General features: G+C 46.5%; 1 protein-coding gene across 2 annotated transcripts in view; it reads right to left on the reverse strand.

Moving 5' to 3' along the window:
- Positions 1–8,668, reverse strand: part of CALU (calumenin) — a 36,871-nt gene extending 28,203 nt beyond the window's left edge. For both annotated transcript variants that reach the window (XM_024194544.2, XM_024194543.2), the window contains exon 1: positions 8,589–8,668. The gene's annotated coding sequence lies outside the window, so the exon portion shown is untranslated. The remainder of the gene's footprint in view (positions 1–8,588) is intronic.
- Positions 8,669–21,746: the final 13,078 nt, after the last annotated feature.

The following is a 21,746-nucleotide window of genomic DNA, read 5'->3' on the forward strand; positions in this document are numbered from 1 at the left end:
CCAATACATCTGTTAGTCTTAAAGGTGCCACAGGACCCTCTGTTGCTTTTTACAGATCCAGACTAACACGGCTACCCCTCTGATACATTGCAGACAGGTACTACAACAATGCACAGCCTGGATTAAAAGACAATGAATGGCTTGGGAGTTGTGCAAATACACATTGAAGGCTAATGTTTAACTTGGCACAGTTCAAATTTCAAGTTTGATTTATTAGATTCGTGCAGTAAGAAGATTCAACTTTTTACAGCCATCATAGCCCTAATTGTCCTTAGCCCAACACATCCAATACAAATAGGTAACAGCAACTGTAGACTATTTATTTTGAATCCTGATCAGTTAGTTCAGTAGTCTTCAAACCCTAGAATCAGATTACAAATGCACATCTCTTCCCCGCACCACAAATCTTCCTAGGAGAGAGATATTATGTAAAAGTGGACTCATGAAGGGTAAACTATTCTAGTCTCCCCAGGTAAGCAATTGTCTCTCCCATCTCCCACATAAATATTTCCTTTGATTATCTGATTTAATTAGTCATAACTTGTATTTAGAAGTATGAGTAGGTAACATGCATATACCCAATATCTAAATCCTAGGCACTCGCATTCACCCACTATGGTACAAGTGGAGACGTTTACATAAAGAGTAAAGTCCTGCAAGAAGAGCTTTATAAAACTAAGTTCTATTTCACAGATATAGGAGTCATGAAAAAAGCCTCCCACGTTAGTTTAAACTACTTCAAGAGGTTAAAAAGCCAACAACAACAAGGAAAGTTTGCCATCCTTTAAGCAAGCAAAACAAGTAGGAAAAGTTAAATAAATAAATACTTGAACAGTTACTTGAGTCTTCTTGTAACGTCACAGTATTTCTGTTGTTTAAATGGCGCATAACCACATTACAAATATTAGTTTAAGATGATGTAAATAACACAGTAAGGACTAATAGCCAATGGATTTGTGCAGTCTGTTTGCCACATGAATCACTGTGAAGTTGTTAGGATGAGATTCAATGCCACATTCAACACAGATGTAGGTTTCCCAGGCCGTGGAAGAGATTAAAGGTTATTATGACAGAAGAAGATAATCCTGCTATGTAACGAATATTCACACCCAGAGGATATGAAGTTAAAACAGATGGAACAAGCAGCCTTGACAAAGAGCTCCACCATTCATATTAAGCAAGCGCTCTGTATTTGGAGTTGCCAGTCTCAAAGCAGATCGCATGATAACTTGTGATATTGAGGCTAGACGTACAGTGGTTATAAATTGCAAAGCCTATATATCAATCATGGTATGTCTCCACGTTCTGGTTCTTATCTATGAGAAGATTTAGAAGAATAGAGTGCCAGAATAAAATAAAGGTATAGTGAGACTTCAAAGATTTGGCCTGTTTTGCTTAGAGAGATGTATAAGAAAGAATATTACAGAGGACATACAGCTTAGTGCATGGTAAAGAGAAGGCAAAAGAGGAGCCCATATTTAATTACTCATAATACAGGAACAAAGGGACATTAAATGAAATCTAAAGGCTGCAAATAACTAATTGTGCCCTCGCATACACACACAATTCATAATTAATCTATGACTTCATTATCAAAAGGTATCATTGAGCCTGGGGATTTAGGAAGGTTTACAAGAGAATTAGATATTAGTGGATAATACGACCATCTACAGTTATGTTACCAGAACAGACTGATTTAAAGCAAAGTGATTTGAGTGACTGATTTTAATCATGATTTAAATCAGCAAGCAGAAAACCTTGATTTAAATAATTAGTTTTAATCGTTTATTTGTACTTCAATTATTTTCTTAAAGAAAGTTTGATTTTTATTGGTTAGTAACCATTAAAATATGTTGATTTGCAATTAAATATAGATTTTTATGCTAAATTTGGTGCTTCTTTTTGCTAACCAGAAGGATACACTATAGCTATACGTTTATTTAAGCAATTATATAGCTTAATTTACATTCATTCAGATTCTTAATTTTTACATTTATTATGCTAGAAAATAGTGAATGATTTATTTCTTATTTACAAATTTCTTTACTTGTGATTTGTGTCAAGCTCAGCATTTTTTAAAATTTAAGTACCTTAAATGTGCTGGATACATAAGAAAAGAATAATCAAAAATAATTTTAAATGCAAGGCAACTGATTTATGAAACAAAGAAATATTATCTATAGGTAGTGAATTGAACTATTGGTTTCTGGTCACCATGTCCTTCAAAATTTCAGAACTAGTAGATCTCATCCTATCACACCTGGTTTTTATTCACAGATTGGAAGAAGAAAACAAGCTTTCCTGCTTTTTCAACTCTCAATTGGTTTCTTAATTTTGAAGGAACTAGTAGTAACTGAACTGAATTAGCTGAATAAACTGAAATGAAGAAAATATTCTCTTTGTACCTGTAGCAGAAGCTACTGCTGTCAGAAGCTGGTTTAGCACTTCAGCAAACTCTGGTTCCAGGTGCTCAGCCATTGACTTCCATCAGTTCAGTGGTCTGACTTTCTTTAAAACTTGGTGGTAAACATGTACTGCTTAATACTATTTTTTGTGTTTAATTTAAATGATTTTAATATATGGTAAGTTTAAGCCTTAATATAGGCTGTCAATTGCAAATAGGTTTGTTTCTAAAAAATAAACCTGTATTTAATTTAAATTTTATAAAAATCCAATTTAAATAGAAAATAGGATTTTTTTAAACAAATCATCAATTTTTATCAACCCTGTATGCTACACAGCAAAAGGGTTGGGTTTTTGCTTAACTAATGTAAACCCTTATGCTTAGGGCATTAAATTGATCACGAAATGAACAAGGTTAAGAAAGAAACTTTTATGAATAGGTTATTCCATAACTATTCATTGTAGGGTTTCTTTTACTTTCTGCTGAAGCATCTGGCTGTTGCCAGAGCCAAGTTACAGGATTTGATGGACCCCCGGTTGAATCCCATGTAGCAAATCTTGTGTTTCCTATAAATGCCTTAAACCAAGACTGCCTAACAGAACAAGGAGCAGACAGAGAAGGAAGGTAAGATTTAGAAAGGCAACCAACCTACTTTCTGATCAAATTTAACTGCACTTCATATGTCTGTATGGAAAACAAACGCATAAAAGCATTTCCTCCCTCACCGTTATATAATCAAGACGATCAAACATGGAAATTATGGTGGGTAGGCAGGTGGCCAGTTAGTGATTTATCTTTTGTTCACTGATGGTTAAAAAAACAAAACAAAACTAAGTACTGTCACCCTTGTCTTCCCTCTCCCTCCCACCCCCTCTTCACATCTTGTCTCAATTTAGATTGTAAACTTGCTGAAGCAGGGAATCATTTCTGTGAAGAGCCCATCACAATGAGGCCCCAATCCTGACAGGGGTCATTGCAAATAACTAGTAAGAGGAAGACCTGACTGACTAAAAATTAGCTTAATTATAAAGGATTAAATTTCCTTTCCACAAAGACAAAGCTTTAAGTTGTATTTTAGTTGAAGCATTTTTGATAAGCTGAATGCTGGAACATTTGGAAGGAGGGAGGGGAACATCATCTGGAAACCTCCAAGAATGTCAGGAGTTCTCAGCTAGCTTCTGCAACAGAAACATGTATCACCCTAAAACTAGGATTCCTCAGCTACATAAAGCATTCAGGCAGTCTGTCATCTTAACAGTGCAGGAACATATCTACTCTGAAGAGATAACACCCAGCAAACCTGACTTGCCACTGAGACTCTCATGCAATTGTTCTGTTTGATTTAATTTAGGGACCATGCTGCAATTGCAACATTATTGTTCGTTATTTCAAGTTTTGATATTTTAATCAAGGAACATAACTGTACTACTTTAAACAAAAAGTTCTGCCTGTAAATATCTCAAAATGCTTTACAAACACTAATTCAGGTCTCACAACACTGCTCCAGCCATAGACATTATGGTTATGAACATTATTAGTACTTATATACTGCTTTACATTTTCAAAGCTCTTACAAACACAAGAAATGTGATAGCAGATGCTTCAGGGAAAAATTTAAATATTCTATAATGAAACTGAAAATTTCCAGAAACGCCTCCTGGTAAAGGAAGTTTTTCACCAACCTCAGGAAGTTAGCAGTTGGCTTAATTCCTGAAGCATGAGGGTTTATATCTTTTATGAATATTTATCCTAATGCAAATAATATCCATAATTTTGTTAAAGTGTCTAATCCTACTAAGCTGTTGACCTCAGTATCTTGTTGTTCAGTTCATTCCATGGGTTAACTAAGCATCACATGAAAAAGCATTTCCTTTTATAAGGTTTAAACGTGTCGCTTTTTGTTTCCTGTATGTCCCTGTGTTCTTGTATTATGAGAAAGATTAAGCAGGAACAGCCAAGTGACTCTCTCTATGCTACGTAATTTTTATATTTCTCTGTTTTGTGCAATGATTTTTTCTCTCTAAATTAAGTTGTCCTAACCTTTTTAATTGCTCCTCATGTAAAAGTCTTTCCATGCTTCTAGTCAATTTTATAGCCCTTCTCTGAACCTTATGAGCTGGGATGACCAGAACCAAACACAGTATTCAGGTGGAGAGTAACCATCATATTAAGGTGTCTCCATATTACAATTATGTTTTGAAACCAGTTTGTAATGGTTTCATATAACCCTGTTACAATGACGGAAGCAGAATTGTGTCCACTGAAGTTTTTCTGCCTTAGAGATGCCTGAATCATCTATGAGCCCACTCCTCAGATGCAGCCTACCCTATATTAATCAGCATTTTCTGGGAAAACTCAGAGCACTCTAATGACATGCACCCAGAACATTTCACGTAGATAATACTCCCAGCTCTCTGTGTTAGGACATACCAGAGTGTAAAGGGAAACCTGCAAAACCACTGTCCTATCCACACCAGAAAAAACCCCGCAAAAACCACAGGTTTGCAAGACTGGTTACAGGAAAACAACCATGTGTCAGACTAGTCTTCTGGTAGGGATGATGCTGCTAGATGCCAAAATTGCAGAGTTTCATCCATGCTGTATGTGGACACAAACGACATTCTGAAACAGTTAGTTGGTTCTAACTGTAAAGTTGTAGCATGGACAGGACCGTAATCATTTCAGGGTGGATAAAAATCAATGATTTTTTTTAAATAAAAAAATTGATTTTTTTTATAAAATGCTTTTTGAGGAAAAACCTATCTAAAGATGTTTTAATTAAGATTAATTATAGCTGAAAGATATCTCATCATGGAATAAGGATTATAAATTCTAATTCTATAGAATGAGACAATATATTCATGTAATGTTTAAGTTTTGTAAATGAGTTCCAATAGTTCATGGATTAGGGACCCAATCTTATGGGGTTCCACGGGCTTCTGTATAGAGTATTTAGGTTAATCTTTCTATCTACCCAATGGGACTCAGTGCTCAGTCTAGAAGAGACTATCAGAGATGCTTAGTTTTGCAGTTCTCAAACTGTGGATTTGTGTCTCCAGAGGTAACATGCTTGTTGACAGCAAAAATGTTTTTAAATAAATAAATATATAGAGAGAGGTGAGAAATAACGGACCTCAACTCCATTGTCCCTCTGCCAATTTGTGTACACAGCGTCAATCCCTTACCTCTCTCTAAAAGTGCAAAGTTTCAAAAAGTTCAATGAATAGAAGATTGTTGGGGGCGGAATAGATCTGGACAAGGGGAAGAAGTCTGGAGATAAATGTGAGAAGTGAGGGACATATAATATTTTAACAAAACCTGGATTTTTTTCTTCAACAGCAAAAATATCCTTAATGCTTAATGTTGTTGTTTTAATTAAATAAAACAATTTAAATGTCTGTCTGGTGATGTTCTCCTCCTAATACAGCATGTCAAGAAAATCCTCCAAATATTAATGATTAACCTGTTGAATTGGAGATAGTTCACCTCCCAATGACTTCATAAATATCTGCTTCAATTACCTTTGGTAAATGAAATAACCAAACAATCGCTCATTTTTCTGAAAGAGCTATAAAACCAATCTGAAAAGTTTTCAAAATAAATCACTGTTTAAAAATGTATAGGGTGTACCTTCTACAAATGAAACCTACATCTCTGAGTTGTGAAGAATATGTATTAAGGTTATAACAACCAACAAGAATGCACTTTTATGTAGAAAACCATGATTAAATCAAGTCTTCCTGACTTGATTTAAATCAAATTGGTTTAAATCACTAATCCACCCTGAATCATTTTCACACTATCCAAATATCAGACTCTCTGACACAATCTCATACCCACGATCAGAGATTTTGTTCCAATGCAATGTTGTAAACAAGAGAACAATCTTTAGGTAAAGTTATTACTAAAGATAAAGTTTTCTGCAAGTCATCAACAGTTCTGTTTATAGAATATGACAAAACTTTTGCAACATCTAAAGACCCTCTAAATTATGTTACAATCAATAGGAAAAGCAAGCCACCATTTACCTCACTGATGTAAGTTTTTTCCACTAAGTCACAATAAGCAAGCCATGAACTAACAGTATGTTTATAATCAACACCAGCCCACTCTTTGTTAAGCTACCTGCATACATGGGTACTTCGGTTCATCGCTGAGTACTAGGAAGTGGTAATTAATGGCTTGGAGTTGAGAGATCTGTACTTGCAACAACACGAGCTCATAGCAATCTTAACTTGTTTACAACCTTCTGAATGCTGATTTCATGTTATTCCTTTCTTGCAAATAAGCATTTGCAGCAAGAGGTCACTCACAACAGTGCAACACCTGAATGGCTCTTTGGCACCTAGTATAAGGGGGCCCTGGCCGATGACTAGAACTCCTAGGAGCTACAGTAATACATTTAAATAAAAAAAAGAAAAAAAAAACCCTCTTCCAGCACACAGAAAAAACATGGACACCACAGCTCAATAAACCTTGAAATTATGCTCAAGTTTGTCTTTTAATAATATTGACATGGAAACAGCCCATGGCCTATTGATCTGTCTTGTCACATAGAAACACCAGGTCTTTACTCATGATCCTGGTTGAAAATCAGGAGGTGCAGTACATACATACTCGGCTGGTGGTGGAGAGAGGGAATGCTTGACATTACTCAAATGACTGCTCTAGTCAAATACAAAAAAATATTTACTGGCTTTGAAGTTTTCCATTTCAAACGCTGGTGATTACAGCAAAGGTCACTGCTGTATAGGCTGGGCAAGGGGAAAAGAATGCAGCAACCCTCAGCATGAGGCATGGAGAAACAGCTGTAGTATCCAACTGCACTGTTTTCATAGAGATGACTATTTTAGAGAGATTACTTCACATGCCCCCATGTAGCTAGTATGTTAATTCACAGATCCTCTGGGAGACAGTATCATAGAAATGCAAAATTATTTATTTAAAGGCATTTATACAGATTTTTTATCAACTCAGTATCTAAACTCTACTTAGTTTTAGTAAACATCAGTATGAGTAATGGTGAGAAACAGTACAGCAATTTACTGTGTATGAAAAAAAATTCATTCACCCACACAGCTGACATTTCGACAGCTTGAACCCTTATTTGGCTCTTCTGTTAACATTCAGTGAACAATGGGACATGCTGTTTTTTTATGAAATAAGATTCAATTTTGAAGTGGCGCACCTCTTCTTAATCGCTCAAGGGGTGATGCAATAAATCAGCATGAATGACCATCCAGTGAGCCAGGGGCCATTCCAGATACACGCACAGGGTCACATCCTAGGTCTAAAGAGCTTTTTTAAGTAGTGACAGACGTCAGGCCCTTTTAAGTCATACAAGCAGCACAAGTCAAGTCACAGGTAAGCGCCTGGTGGGCAGGGCTAGTCTTGAGGGTGTCATAGAATATCAGGCTTGGAAGGGACCTCAGGAGGTCATCTAGTCCAACCCCCTGCTCAAAGCAGGACCAATTCCCAACTAAATCATCCCAGCCAGGGCTTTGTCAAGCCGGGCCTTAAAAACCTCCAAGGAAGGAGATTCCCCCCCCAGGTAGCCCATCCCTAAATCTCTGTCAGAAGCTGGGCTTAGACGACAGGGGCTGGATCACTCAATAACTGCCCTGTGCTGAAGCACCTGGCACCATCTGTTGGAAGGCAGGATGCTGGGCTAGCTGGACCCCTGGTCCGTCCCAGCTGGGCCGTTGCTGTGTTCTCAACGTAGCGCCCGGTGCCAAGCACACACAGGAGGTTTGCAAATAACGGAGGCTCTTGTTGAATTCCGTCTCAGGCCATCAGCCCCCGCTCTCGGGGCCCCTAAAGCCCCCCCCCCCCCCAACGGCGGCCCTGGCGCTGCACCGCCCGCCCCCCACCGACCCCGGCCGGCCGCGCCCGTGCCACGCAGACACGCCGGGGCAGTTACACGCGGGCCGGCCACGGGGCGACCCAGGCCAGTGCCGGGCGGGGGCGAGGCACAAAGGCGCGACCCCCGGGGCAGAGCGCGCCCCCAGGCCGCCCCCTCAGCCCCCCAGGGGCGCCGCCCTGCCCTGAGCCCCGGGCCCCCAGGCCGGGGAGAGGGCGCAGCGTGCGCGGCCCGGCCCAGGGCGGTCACCTCCCTCCTCCCGTCCCGGGAGACAGGCCCCAGCGCCAGCGGGTGACGGAGGCCGACAAAGCCCCCCCCCGGTACCTTCTCCTGCCAGGCGCCGCTCCGGCTTCGTTCTCCCTCGGCTCGCCGCACTGACCGGAAACAGCGGCGCCAGCCCCGCCCACCACGCCCGCCCAATCAGGACTCGCCCCCGCCTCCCTCGCCGCCACGCGCGGGGCGCGGATTGGCCGTCCCGTCCCTTCCCCTTCCCTCCCGCCGCGCGGCGGCCCCGAAGGGCTGCGCTCGACTCCGCCCGGATTGGCTGGAAAGCGCCACGTCCTCAGGCGCGCGCCGGCTCGCGGATCCGCCCACTTCGGGGCTTCCCTCATCCCTCCGCCCGCGCGACGGCGCCGGAGGGGGGGGGGGGGGCCTCTTTTCTGGGCAAGCGTCGGCGCCGGGGCGGGGGGCGGGGGCTGCCACGCGCGCAGAGGAATGAGGGGGGCGCGAGGGCAGGGAGTGACCGTTAGAAAGGGCGGGAAGAGGAGGCCATGACCGTTGTCTGAGTGGGCGGGGCGATCGTGTCATTGGGAAGCGAGGCAGCCCTGGGCTCTCGTGACCTGTTCCATGGGGTCGCCTGCCTACTCCCCTCCTGTGAATGACTCGCCTCAGGAGTGGAGTCGGGGGAAATGCATAGATCTGTGGTGCCGCCCATTTTATGAGGAGAGCATCACCTCGGGAGCGGTGTCCCAATGCCGCCCGGGAGCAGTAGTGTGGGCATTCGGCCCCCTGAGCTCTTGCAACTAGATCGATGGTGGGGAACCCCCGTAGTTTGAATACGGATTTGAGAAGTCCGGGATCCATCTCCCACGCGTGGGTTTGTGAGACATCCCGGCTTCGTAGCCCCATTGGTTGCAGTCTGACGTCCAGGCGGCTGGGATGCCGATATCTCTAAGTTAGAATCATAGAATATCAGGGTGGGAAGGGACCTCAGGAGGTATCTACTCCATCCCCCTGCTCAAAGCAGGACCAACCCCAACTAAATCATCCCAGCCAGGGCTTTGTCAAGCCTGACCTTAAAAACCTCCCTAGGTGACCCATTCCAGTGCTTCACCACCCTCCTAGTGAAAAAGTTTTTCCTAATATCCAACCTAGACCTTCCCCACTGCAACTTGAGACCATTGCTCCTTGTTCTGTCATCTGCCACCACTGAGAACAGCCTAGCTCCATCCTCTTTGGAACCCCCCTTCAGGTAGTTGAAGGCTGCTATCAAATCCCCCCTCATTCTTCTCTTCTGGAGACTAAACAATCCCAGTTCCCTCAGCCTCTCCTCATAAGTCATGCGCTCCAGCCCCCTAATCATTTTTGTTGCCCTCCGCTGGACTCTTTCCAATTTTTCCACATCCTTCTTGTAGTGTGGGGCCCAAAACTGGACACAGTACTCCAGATGAGGCCTCAGCAATGCCGAATAGAGGGGAACGATCACGTCCCTCGATCTGCTGGCAATGCTCCTACTTATACAGCCCAAAATGCCATTAGACTTCTTGGCAACAAGGGCACACTGTTGACTCATATCCAGCTTCTCATCCACTGTAACCCCTAGGTCCTTTTCTGCAGAACTGCTGCCTAGCCACTCGGTCCCTCGTCTGTAACAGTGAATGGGATTCTTCCGTCCTAAGTGCAGGACTCAGCACTTGTCCTTGTTGAACCTCATCAGGTTTCTTTTGGCCCAATCCTCTAATTTGTCTAGGTCCCTTTGTATCCGATCCCTACCCTCTAGTGTATCTACCACTCCTCCCAGTTTAGTGTCATCACAGGCGACAACTTTCGTTGGTGCTGGTGGGTGCTCGCGCCCCCTGGCCCTGCCCCCGACTCAGACCCCTCCCTGCCCCTATTGGACCCCTCCCCAAATCCTGGCCCTGCCTCTTCCCCGAGTGCATCGCGTTCCTCCTCCTCCCCCCCCCCCAGCATGTGCCTGGGGCAGGCCGGGGGGCGGGAGGCGCGTCCCGCCGGGAAGGAGCCACAGCCGCTGGAGTGCAGTGCAGCCGAGAGCGGGAGGGAGAGGCGCGGGGCTCCCCAGCAGCAGCGGGGATTCGGCCCGCGCCGCCCACCCGGCCCCTGCCCTCTCCGCGCTGCCCCAGCCCGGACCCACTGCGCTGCCCCACGGGCTGCAGGGCTGGAGCAGCCTCTGCGCTGCGCTCCCGGCCCCGGGCCCTCCGTGTGCAATGGCCCGGGGGCCGGGCAGGAGCCCTCTGGCGCGGCGGGGAGCTCAGAGCTGAGCCCCCCCCCCGTCTCCCTCCCTCCCTTGCCAGCCCCTCTTTGCCTGCCCGCCCGGTGCCCAGGTGCCGGAGCTGACTCACTAGCTCCAGGATCCAGCCGCCATGCAGCTGCAAGCCTGGGAGGAAGGAGGAATGCTGCGTGGTTGGGGAAGAGGCGGGGCCAGGGCAGGGATTTGGGGAAGGAGCCAATGGGGGAAGGAGGGGACGGAGCGGGGGGGGGGGGGAGAGTCCCTCTGGGAGGGCAACATTTCTTGTTTGTCCAGTGTCCCGATCAAACATTGGTCAGGACGCGGGACAAAGAAGCAAATATCGGGACAGTCCCGATAAAATCGGGACGTCTGGTCACCCTACCATGGATGTTCTGATGGATCATGCTGCTGTGTCTGCAGAGTCAAGGGAGGCCTGGAGGGCCATCCTGGTGATGAGAGACCCTTCAGAAATGTTTGCTGTATACTGTTCTTTTTTGTCATCTGGTAAATTTTCAATAAAAGTTGACATTTTGGAAAATGTGCGTATATTTGGCCAGCAGGGCAGCATATTTCACTATGTGGAACTGAAGCGTAGCTGAGGAATAAGCTTTCAGCCCAAAAAGGTGTAGCATTCCTTATCATATGGGGTCTGTGATGGATTGGACCACCCTTTTCGGGGTGCCACCAGATGTGCTGTGGTCCCACTGAGCCCGCCTGTCTCACCAGCCTGGGTTTCCCTCACTCTGTGCTGCTGTGACCGGCTCTCAAGCCCCTTTCCAGCACACGCACAGGTAGAGACACACCCAGCTATAGAATCACACAGAGCCTGCGATCAGCTCTCTGTGGGAGGACTCAGCTAGGGGATTGCCCAGCACTCACGTGCTCACCTCCTTTGGGGTTTAAACCCAAAATAATATTGTCTTGCGCTGTATAAAGAGATCTGCACAGCGCAAACTCATAAAAATCGCCCCCTCCCTCAATGTGGAGGGAGTTATGCACAGCTTTTTGCCCCCCCCTTTCCTTCCCCCCAGTTATGAGTTGCACAAACTGGGTTTTGGTATAAATAAGAAATAAGGTTATTAACTACAAAAGGTAAATTTTAAGTGATAATAAGGGATAGCAAACAGAACAAAGCAGATTACCTTAGTAAATATACAAAAACCGCAAACTCAGCTTAACACATTAGATAGGTAGGATATAAATTAGCAAATTCTCATCCTGAGTGATAAACAGTCTAGCAGATTCTTAAGGCACAAGGTGCCTTAGCTTCCCCAGGTTTTCATACACAGGCTAAAGATCCTTCTAGCCTGGGACCATCACTTCCCCTTCCCACAGTTCAGTCTTTGTTCCTCAGGTGTTTCCAGGTGTGTTGTAGGGAGAGTGAGGTCACTCCATAATGTAATTTTCCCTCATTTATATCTTCTCCCCACTTGCTGGAAAGCTCTTTTGCTGTGACCTGGGTCAAACAGTTCCCACTGTGTAGTGCTATCTCTGAGAGGTTTCTATTGTACACAGTTCCTGGGGTAATCCTTGTGCTTGTGTACATTTCCTCAATAAGCCATTAACATTGTTTGGCCTTTTTGCGGTCGTACCTGAAAGGCTGCTTGTGGGTGTTTTCAGCCTTAGGACATGTTTCAGCAACACATACATAGACAAACTTCATAACTTCATATAGGATGATAGCACATACAATCCAATGAGATATTACTGTCTAGCAGATCAAGGCTTTTAGAATGACACCTCAGAAGGCATACTTTGTATAAGACATATCTTAATTATGTGACAGTGGTGAATATTGGGGTGTCAGGGTTTCACAGGGTTGTTCAGGACTGGTGGTATTTTCCCCTTTGATTGACCGCCTTTATCACTAAGGAGTTTGGTGCGGGGTATGTGAATAAGAATTCAGCTCCTTTTGCTAGCACATAATATTTTTTGTAGACCTCTTACACAAGGGTGGTGCAGTAGCTGGAGGCTGCCAGATGATTTTTGCAGGTTCCATAGTCGCATCATTTATCAGCAGGGTTATCTTTGCCGATGGGGATGCCTGGAGTACGTCTGTGAACTTATGTTGGAATTCTGGTAGCTGTGCCACTGAAATGTCTAGGGATTCAGCAACCCTTTTGAAGAGGTCCTGAAAGGATTTGAAATCATCCCCATAGTAGGGGGCGGTGGCATTATGGTTTCATCTGCGGACAAAGATGAGAGGTGAGTAGGCGGCGAAGTGTCATGCTTGGCTGTGTTCTCAGTTCCTCAGTGTCTTCTTCTTGTGTTTCTGAGGGTGCCGGGACAGTTGGTTAAGGGGACCAGGCTGTTCTGGACCTACACAGGCTAGGGGGCCTGCGGTTTTGGGCTCTGTATGTTGCCCATGGATCCCAGTATGACCAGTTAGGTGGGAATGGTATGGGGGGGGCGGTGCCCATACCATCCTCGTATATCCGCAGGTGGTGGGTGATGAGATGGTCCTGGCTTGGGTGGGGAGTGGTGAGGAGTGTATATTGCTGCATCATCCTCTTCTTTCTCATCACTGGAGATAGTAGGGGCTGATCTGCAGGGAGTAGTCAGCTGGCTTGTTATCGATCTGGATGGGGTGCCCTCGGTGCCAAGTAGAGGAGATTCCGGCGTTGAAGCCACTATCAGGTCCGCATGCCTCATAAATTGCTGCAGTACCATAAGGCTCGGTGCCGGAGATGGCATGGTGGATGACGCGGGAGCATGAGTTGAAACTGCCGGTGCCAAGCATTTATGGCTGTGTGGCACAAGTACAGCAGGTGGCGCCATTGTACCGCTTGGTGCTGAGATCTTCGGCTCCGTGGGTGCCGAGTTGGCAGGTTTCACTTTAGTGGGTGAACTGCCATTAGAGCTTGCCTGCATAGGATCTTTAGCGCGTCGGGAACTCTCAGTGTCGGATGTTCCTGGTGCCTCATGGTCCGGTGCTCTCGGTGCGGTCAGTACCAGGGCAGATTTTTCAGTAGGAGATCGCTTTCTTTTGGGCGATTCCTGGTGCGGGGATGTCTGCGACCGCTTTTTTGTAGCCTTGGAACAGGCTCCTTGGCAGCTGTTGTTGGAGCAGAGCTCATGTCAGAGGCTGCCACTGGTGACCATTGGCCAGGGGGTGACCTGGACTCAGGGTTGGAGGCTGGCCTGAGGGATTTCTCCATCATGAGGAGCATCAGTTGGATCCCTGGCTTTTCTTGTCCTGGCTGTTAGCTTTCTGCAGCGTGGGCACTTTTAAGTAATGTGCTTCTCGCTGAGGCAGCAGACACACTGAGTATGGCCATCAGAGATCGGTATGGAGAATCTGCAGGTCAGGCAGTGTTTAAAACCAGGTGAGCCTGGCATGCCTGACAGAGTCGGTCCCTTAGAGAAAAACATTGAGGCTAAGGCTGTACGCCTGTTGGACAGGCGGGGTGGGGAGTAGAAGGGAAAAATTTTTTTTTAATGAAATTAAAGAAATTAGAGTCGGGCAAGGGGATAGGGAAGCTAATTACAACCAAGCTAACATTACCACTATGAATAATCCACTATAAATTTTTTCTGAAGTAAGAGAGGGTGCTGCTGATTGCTCCGACTCAAGCCAAAGACTGTAGGGAAGGAACTGGGGAGACGGTTGGCTATGCACTGCTATGTAACCACTCGGAGTGGCGTGAGTTGGCTACTGTGCATGTATGGCCCAACTGGGCACTACAACCACAAATCTCCAATTACAAGTGCAGGGTGTCAAGACACCTAAATTGGAGCACCCACAGGGACACTCCTAGAAGAAGAACAGGTGGATACAGACAGATGGTGGAGTATAAAGAAATCATAGAAGATTAGGGTTGGAAGAGACCTCAGGAGGTCATCTAGTCCAACCCCCTGCTCAAAGCAGGACCAACCCCAACTAAATCATCCCAGCCAGGGCTTTGTCAAGCTGGGCCTTAAAAACCTCTAAGGGTGGAGATTCCACCACCTCCCTAGGGAACCCATTCCAGTGCTTCACCACCCTTCTAGTGTAACGATGCTGCCTCTGGTGGGACACAATTGAGAGTATCAATTCAGGACAAATTGCTTAGAGCAGGGCAGTCTCAGCCCAAGCTGGTGATTCTCCACCTCTAAAGCACCAAACCAACCAAACAGAGAGGACTTCGGTCTCACTCCACTGGCTAACTGTAAGTCATACAAACAATTCCCTTAGACCAGGGGTTCTCAAACTGGGGGTTGGGACCCCTCAGGGGGTTGCAAGGTTATTACATGGGGGGTCACGAGCTGTCAGCCTCCACCCTAAACCCCGCTTTGCCTCCAGCATTTATAATGGTGTTAAATATATTTTAAAAAGTGTTTTTAATTTATAAGGGGGGTCGCACTCTGAGGCTTGCTATGTGAAATGGGTCACCAGTACAAACGTTTGAGAACCACTGCCTTAGACACTCCAGTTTCCCAGCATCACCACCAGTGTCACTCGTTATGGGGACGAATGGTTATGAAAACCAATGCCCCAGTAAAAGAAAAAAGGTTCTCCCGACCCCAAAGGACCAAGCCCCAGACCCAGGTCAATATACAAGTGAGATCTTACCCACAAATCACACTGTTGCCAATCCTTTAGAATCTAAAATCTAAAGGTTTATTCATAAAAAGAAAGAAATATAGATGAGAGTTAGAATTGGTTAAATAGAATTAATTCCGTACAGTAATGGCAAAGTTCTTGGTTCAGGCTTGTAGCAATGATGGAATAAACTGCAGGTTCAAATCAAGTCTCTGGAACATCCACAGCTGGGATGGGTCAGTCAGTCCTTTGTTCAGAGCTTCATTTTGTGGCAAAGTTCCTCCAGAGGTAAGAAGCAGGATTGAAGACAAAATGGAGATGATGATGATGCCTTTTATAGTCCTTTTGCCATGTGCTTGTGCTTTCTTTGTTCCAACCACAAGCCTAAGCCTAACCCTAACCCTACATGCCTTGCTGAGTGACAAGGCGTATCTGCCTTCTCTCAATGGGTCAATTGTATAGTTGATGGTCCTTAATGGGCCATCAAGCAGGCTAGGCAGTGCTGAGGCCAAATTGTCTGGGGTGTCACCCAGAAGCATGGCACAAGTTTGAAATACAGACCGTATAGAGCAGGGGTGGCCAACCTGAGCCTGAGAAGGAGCCAGAATTTACCAATGTACATTGCCAAAGAGCCACCGTAATAAGTCAGTAGCCCCCCAGCAGTTTCCCCCACCCACTCCCAGCGCCTCCCACCCACCGGCAGCCTCACCGATCAGCACCTCCCCCTCCCTCCCCGCACCTTCTGAGGAGTTTCATGGCATGCAGGAGGCTCTGGGGGAGGAGTGAGGGCATGGCAGGCTCAGGGAAGGGGACGGGAAGGGGTGGAGTGGAGTGGGGGCAGGGCCTATGGCAAAGCCAGGGGTTGAGCAGTGAGCATCCCCCGGCACATTGGAATGTTGGTGCCTGTAGCTCCAGCCCCGGAGTCGGTGCCTATACAAGGAGCCGCATATTAACTTCTCCAGAGCCACAGGCTGGCCACCCCTGGTATAGAGCCAATATTTATAACTTTAAATACAAAAATGATACATGCACACGGATAGCACAATCATAACCAGCAAATCATAACCTTGTCATAGACACCTTACTTGACCTCCTTTGTACAAGACTGGGTGCCACTACATGCCCTTGGTTGCAACAATGATCTATACGGTCACAGTTTATGTCAATAACGTCACACCTAGTGAAATAGTTTTTCCTAATATCCAGCCTAGACCTCCCCCACTGCAACTCACCTTTTCTGTGATGCCTACAAAAATCTTGACAATGGTTAGGCTGCTGGTGTGGAGAGATCATGGCTTATCATGCTGACAAATACGGTATTATTTTATTGGGGACGTGGGTACAAATGATACTGCCAAGAATGACCTTGAGCGGGTCACTGCAGACTACATGGCTCTGGGAAGAAGGATAAAGGAGTTTGAGGTGCAAGTCGTGTTCTCGTCCATCCTCCCTGTTGAAGGAAAAGGCCCAGGTAGGGACCATCGAACTGTGGAAGTAAATGTGTGGTTATGCAGGTGGTGTCAGAGAGAGGGCTTTGGATTCTTCGACCATGCCTTATCTCAGGCAATATCATCATGGCTTGTCACAAGAGAGCCCCAGATTTTATTATTATTTTTGCGTTAGCGTAGCGCCTAGAAGCCCCAGTTGCCGTACAAACACAGAAAAAAGTGTCCCAGAGTCAGAGGTGAAAGTAAGCCGGTCCGGTCCGGCATACCAGCAAGAGCCGGTACACAGCTGACCATACCGGCAGGGGGCAGCTTCCCCAGGCGGGCAGTTTAAAAGGGCCCTGGGATCCCAGCAGCAGCCGGAGTCCCTGGCCCTTTAAATTGCTGCGAGAGCCCCACTGCCAGAACCCTGGGGTAGTGGCGGTGGCCAGGAGCCCCAGGGCTCCATCAGCAATTTAAAGGGCCCGGGGCTCCCAGCCACCGGTACTGAAGCCGGAGCCCCGGGCCCTTTAAATCGCTGACGTAGCGCCAGGGTAGCAGCAGCGGCCGGGAGCCCCAGGGCTCCAGCGGCAATTTAAAGGTCCCTGGGCTCCCAGCCACTGCTGCCGGAGGCCCTGGGCCCTTTAAATTCTGCTGGAGCCCCGTGGTAGCGGCAGCGATTTAAAGGGCCCAGGGATTAAAAGGCCCCGCCCCTTCTGCCCAAGGGACATGGCCCCCCTCCCCCGCCTGCTCAGGACTTCGGTGCTGCGTACCGGTAAGTTCCTTAAGTTACTTTTACCCCTGCCCAAAGTGCCAGATCCCAGATGTCCAGAAAGATCACTCTCCCCCTAGTTTCTCACAGAAATTAGAAGGTCTGCACACAGATGGCTCCCCTCCTCTCCCCCCATATGTGAATCAACATGGGATGATCTAGGCCAGAGGTTCTCAAACTGGAGGGCGGATCCTCCTGGGAGGGCATGAGAAGATTTAGGAAAACATTAAAAACTCACTGCGCTCAATAATTAGCAAAGCTGATTCCTCCAGACATATCAGGTCCTCAGAGGGTGCCGTGCATTTTGATGAAAATCTGTTAAGCTTGGATAGCATTACACAAAGTCGTTGCCATCTGTACATTAATTCATTTGTTACAACACAATGTACATATTTAACTGTAAACATGGACCACAATCGTAGCTTTGCTTTTGCTCTTCTTACCTTGTGGAAACATCCGATAACCCCCATATTCCTCATTTTCATATAATCCTGATCTTACATATAAAGCAGGCCTTGTAAGGTGTCGGGAAAGGTTAGGATCTGCTGAAAGTCATTTCTCTATCCATGTATGTGTATCATTGATGCATATGAAGTTATGAGAATTGTGTTGTATGGTTGTCAGTAAAACATGCTGTAAGTTGGGGAATCAGCCAGATATCAGCTCCCCAGAGGCAACAGCTCGCAAAGTAACCAACACCCGGGCAGGGTTTCAAACAACACGTCAACAACCATTGTCCAGCAAGGGCCATACAATTCAATGGCTCACCTGTATGAGGCCACACCAGGGGAATAGCTCAGCCTGGCCTGGAGACTCAGCAGTGCCCCCGGACATGCCTGGACTTGTGCTCCCCAAGCACATGGACTGAGGGTCTAAAACAGATGGAGTGGGCACATACTGGGCCCTTCTCCTGCCCCCACCTACTCTGCAAGCAACTAAGACACTGAGAAGAAGACTGAAGACTCCAGCAGGGGAGACTGGCCCAGGTTTAAGGGACAAACCTGTATGTAAGCAGAGTCAGGATGAGCTCTACCCTAACATCTGGTGGTGAATTATGGTGAGTGTGGAAAAGAACTTCAGGGGCTGATCTTGTTTGCATAGGCACACCTACCTCGCCTAGCATGAGCCCATGGCAGCCCAAAATGGTCACTTTGGCAGCTGTGGGATCCCCAGTTTCTCTGTTATTGGGGCAGGAGGAATAAAGTGTTGTTACCCTGATTATGTGAATCAAGGACAATGAAACTGTTTATGACAGAGGGTGTCTCCATCACCTAAGTAGCACTTGCTAGACAAGGGACATGGGTTCCAACGCCCAGTGAATGGAGAGAGGTTGGGGACAGGTATGTGTACTTGATGGTATAGGCCCCCCTTTGAGGGCCTGGAACACCAATTGCGTCATTTTCTCTCTCCACTGTTGAATAGCAGAGCTAATTTTGATTCTATTAAGAGTCTAGCTAGAAACTGCTGAGCTGACTTCACTTTGGGCCAACGGTGCACCCGCACTGGGGTTCCCCTACTACAAGCTGAAAGAGCTAAAATTACTGAGCTGAGATCACTGACTGCTGTGTTAACGAGTGGGGGAGCCTGAAGCTATATTGCTAAGTGGCTGGCAGAGCAGAGCAGTTTGTGAGACGGTTGGAATGGAACGTGGAGCTGAGCAGTTTGTGGGGACAGCTGGAGTGGTTCATGGGACGGCTGCCCCTCTGAGTCGCCAGATGGAGTTTGGGTGCAGATTAACCCTAGTCACAGCTATACAGAGAGCAAAACAGAATTAGCCAAACAGAACAAAAGGCAGGAGCAATTTGAAAAGCCTGAAGCTAACTTAGAAGCTATAAACAGACACTTGAGTGTTAAAAGTCATGATCAGAAAACCCCGGAGGCAAGGAGAGAGAACGCCCGGGCTAAGAGGGACAAATTCCAGCATGCACAAGGTGGGGAAAAGGTCCTATCCCAAGAGATGATGCATGTCCAGCCAGAGGCACATGGTGTAATAACTGAATGAAATATGGACATTTTGCAGCTGTTTGCCACACCAAAGCAGTCAGACAATTGACTCATATTACAGACAACCAAGAGCCATTGTTTCTGGGATCTATCACATGTGATGATATAGAGCCTGCCTGGAGAGTGAAACTGAATATTCCTGGCAATATTGTTGTAACCATGACTGTCCTGGGGTATTAGAGAGACAAGGCGGGTGAGGTAATAGCTTTTATTGGACCAACTTACGTTGGTGAGAGAGACGAGCTTTCAAGCTACACAGAGCTCTTCTTTACATCTGGGAAACGTACTCAGAGTGTCACTGCTAAGTACAAAGTGGAACAGACTGTTCCTTTAGCTGGGACACCCTGAATACATTTCCCAGACATGAAGAATTGCTCTGTGTAAGCTCGAAAACTTGTCTCTCTATCCAACTGAAGTTGGTCCAATAAAAGACATTACCTCACCCACTTTGTCTTTTGAATATTTCTGGCAAGACTATTTACTTTAAAATTGACTCTGGGGCTGACCTGACAATCATCTCAGAAGGGACGTACAATCACTTTCAACCTCTCCCAGTGCTGAAGTCACCTGACACAGCTCTGACTAGCCCTGGAGGTATCCTGAACCCCATGGGCCAGTTCACCAGGGAAAGACAAAAGCAATGCATTCAGAGTACAGGCGATCAAAGGATCAGAGACCAGCAACCTCCTCAGCCGTCGCATGGCAGCCATGATCGGGCTAAGGAGAAAGGTGGAAGAACTTGATGGAGGATTTGATGATATTGGACGTTGGAAAGGAGATCCAGTACAAATCCACTTAAGAGACAATGCTGAACCACACAGTGTGCAAACACCCCTGTTGGCGGTGAAAAGAGACCTTGGAAGAAACTAGCTGCAGATTTATCTGAATTCAGGGGACATTATTACCTGGTCATAGTGGACTATTTGTCCTGGTATACAGAAATAATGTACTTGAAAGACATAACATGTTGCAGTGTTACTGAGAAACCGAAGTGCCCTTGTGCTCACTATGGTATTCCAGAACAACTAGTGACAACAGACCACAGTTCACTGCAGCAGAATTTAACTCCTTCCGAACAAAATATGCTTTTGATCATATTACCCACACGCAAATGGAGAGGCTGAGAGAGCTGCACAGACAGCCAAGAAAATCCTACAGCAGGAAGATCCATTCCTTGCTCTTCTGAGTTACAGATCGACCCCAATGGCGGCTACTGGACATAGTCCGGCACAGCTCCTGATGTAAGGTGTGAGGCCTTTTTCTGCAGCCACATTAGGAGAGCAGCAGCCATGAGCCAAGAAGCAGAAAGTCACATCCTCACATTCCATTAAAACAATGTGATATCGGGCTGCTAAGAAGGAGATCCTGTCCTAATAGCACCCACCATCACCAGATAAAGAAACAGATCTTAAGATGGTTAAAGAAAACTTTGCGTGACAGCATCCAGTCTGGCAAGAAACCACTTATCAGTTGTGGCTGTGAAATCCCTCACTTCTTTGTTTTGTCTTTATGGTCCCCACTTCTCTATTGTTGATCTGTCTTGTCTCTGTCTGGTTCTTTGATTGTTTCTGTCAACTACGGTGGTGGGATCTGATTGGTTACAGAATTGTTTTGCAATATATTACGAATGGTTAGAAAATTGTTTAGTAATACTTCAGTAAAATGACTGGTTAAGGTGCAGGATTCCAGTTTCACTATATAAAATGGGGTCCAAAAGGAAGTTCTTTGGAACCATCTCCAGGGCCCAGCCCCAAAGATCAGAGCTGCCAGACCTCAGCACCCTGCCAGTCACACCGCGCTGAAACTGGAGTCCCCAGATGACCTGATCCTGACTGGCCAGCAGGAAAAGTTCATCTGCCTTATGGGAGTGGTGAGCGTTGTATGCTCAGCGTGTGCATTCTGATGTGGTGACTGTTAATAACTAGAGGTTAAGGCTATTGCTGTGTAAGGCTTTTTCACTGGGGAAAGACCCCGTAAACCCACAGACAATTACGCCCTGAGCCCTAGGAACTGGGAAAGGGTGGGGGGGGCCTACATTGACACGGGTACGCCTGGAGCCCACGGAAGAGTAAAGGTGGGTTCCCCAGAGTGTGCAGGGGTGGCAGGTTTGTATAATTTTTGGTGTTGCCCAGAACGGGTCCAAGTCCTGTGCGTTGCCCCCCCCCCCCACCTGCCTAAGGCTCTGGGAGGGAGTTCGGGTGCAGGCTCTGGGCTGGGGCAAGGGGTTGGGGTGCAGGAAGGGATGTGGGGGCAGGCTCTGGGAGGGAGTTGGGGTGTGGGGTCTGGGCTGGGG

This window comes from Terrapene carolina, unplaced genomic scaffold, assembly GCF_002925995.2.
Source record: "Terrapene carolina triunguis isolate 2854851 unplaced genomic scaffold, T_m_triunguis-2.0 Scaffold750, whole genome shotgun sequence".
In the NCBI taxonomy this organism is placed as follows: Eukaryota; Metazoa; Chordata; order Testudines; family Emydidae; genus Terrapene; species Terrapene triunguis.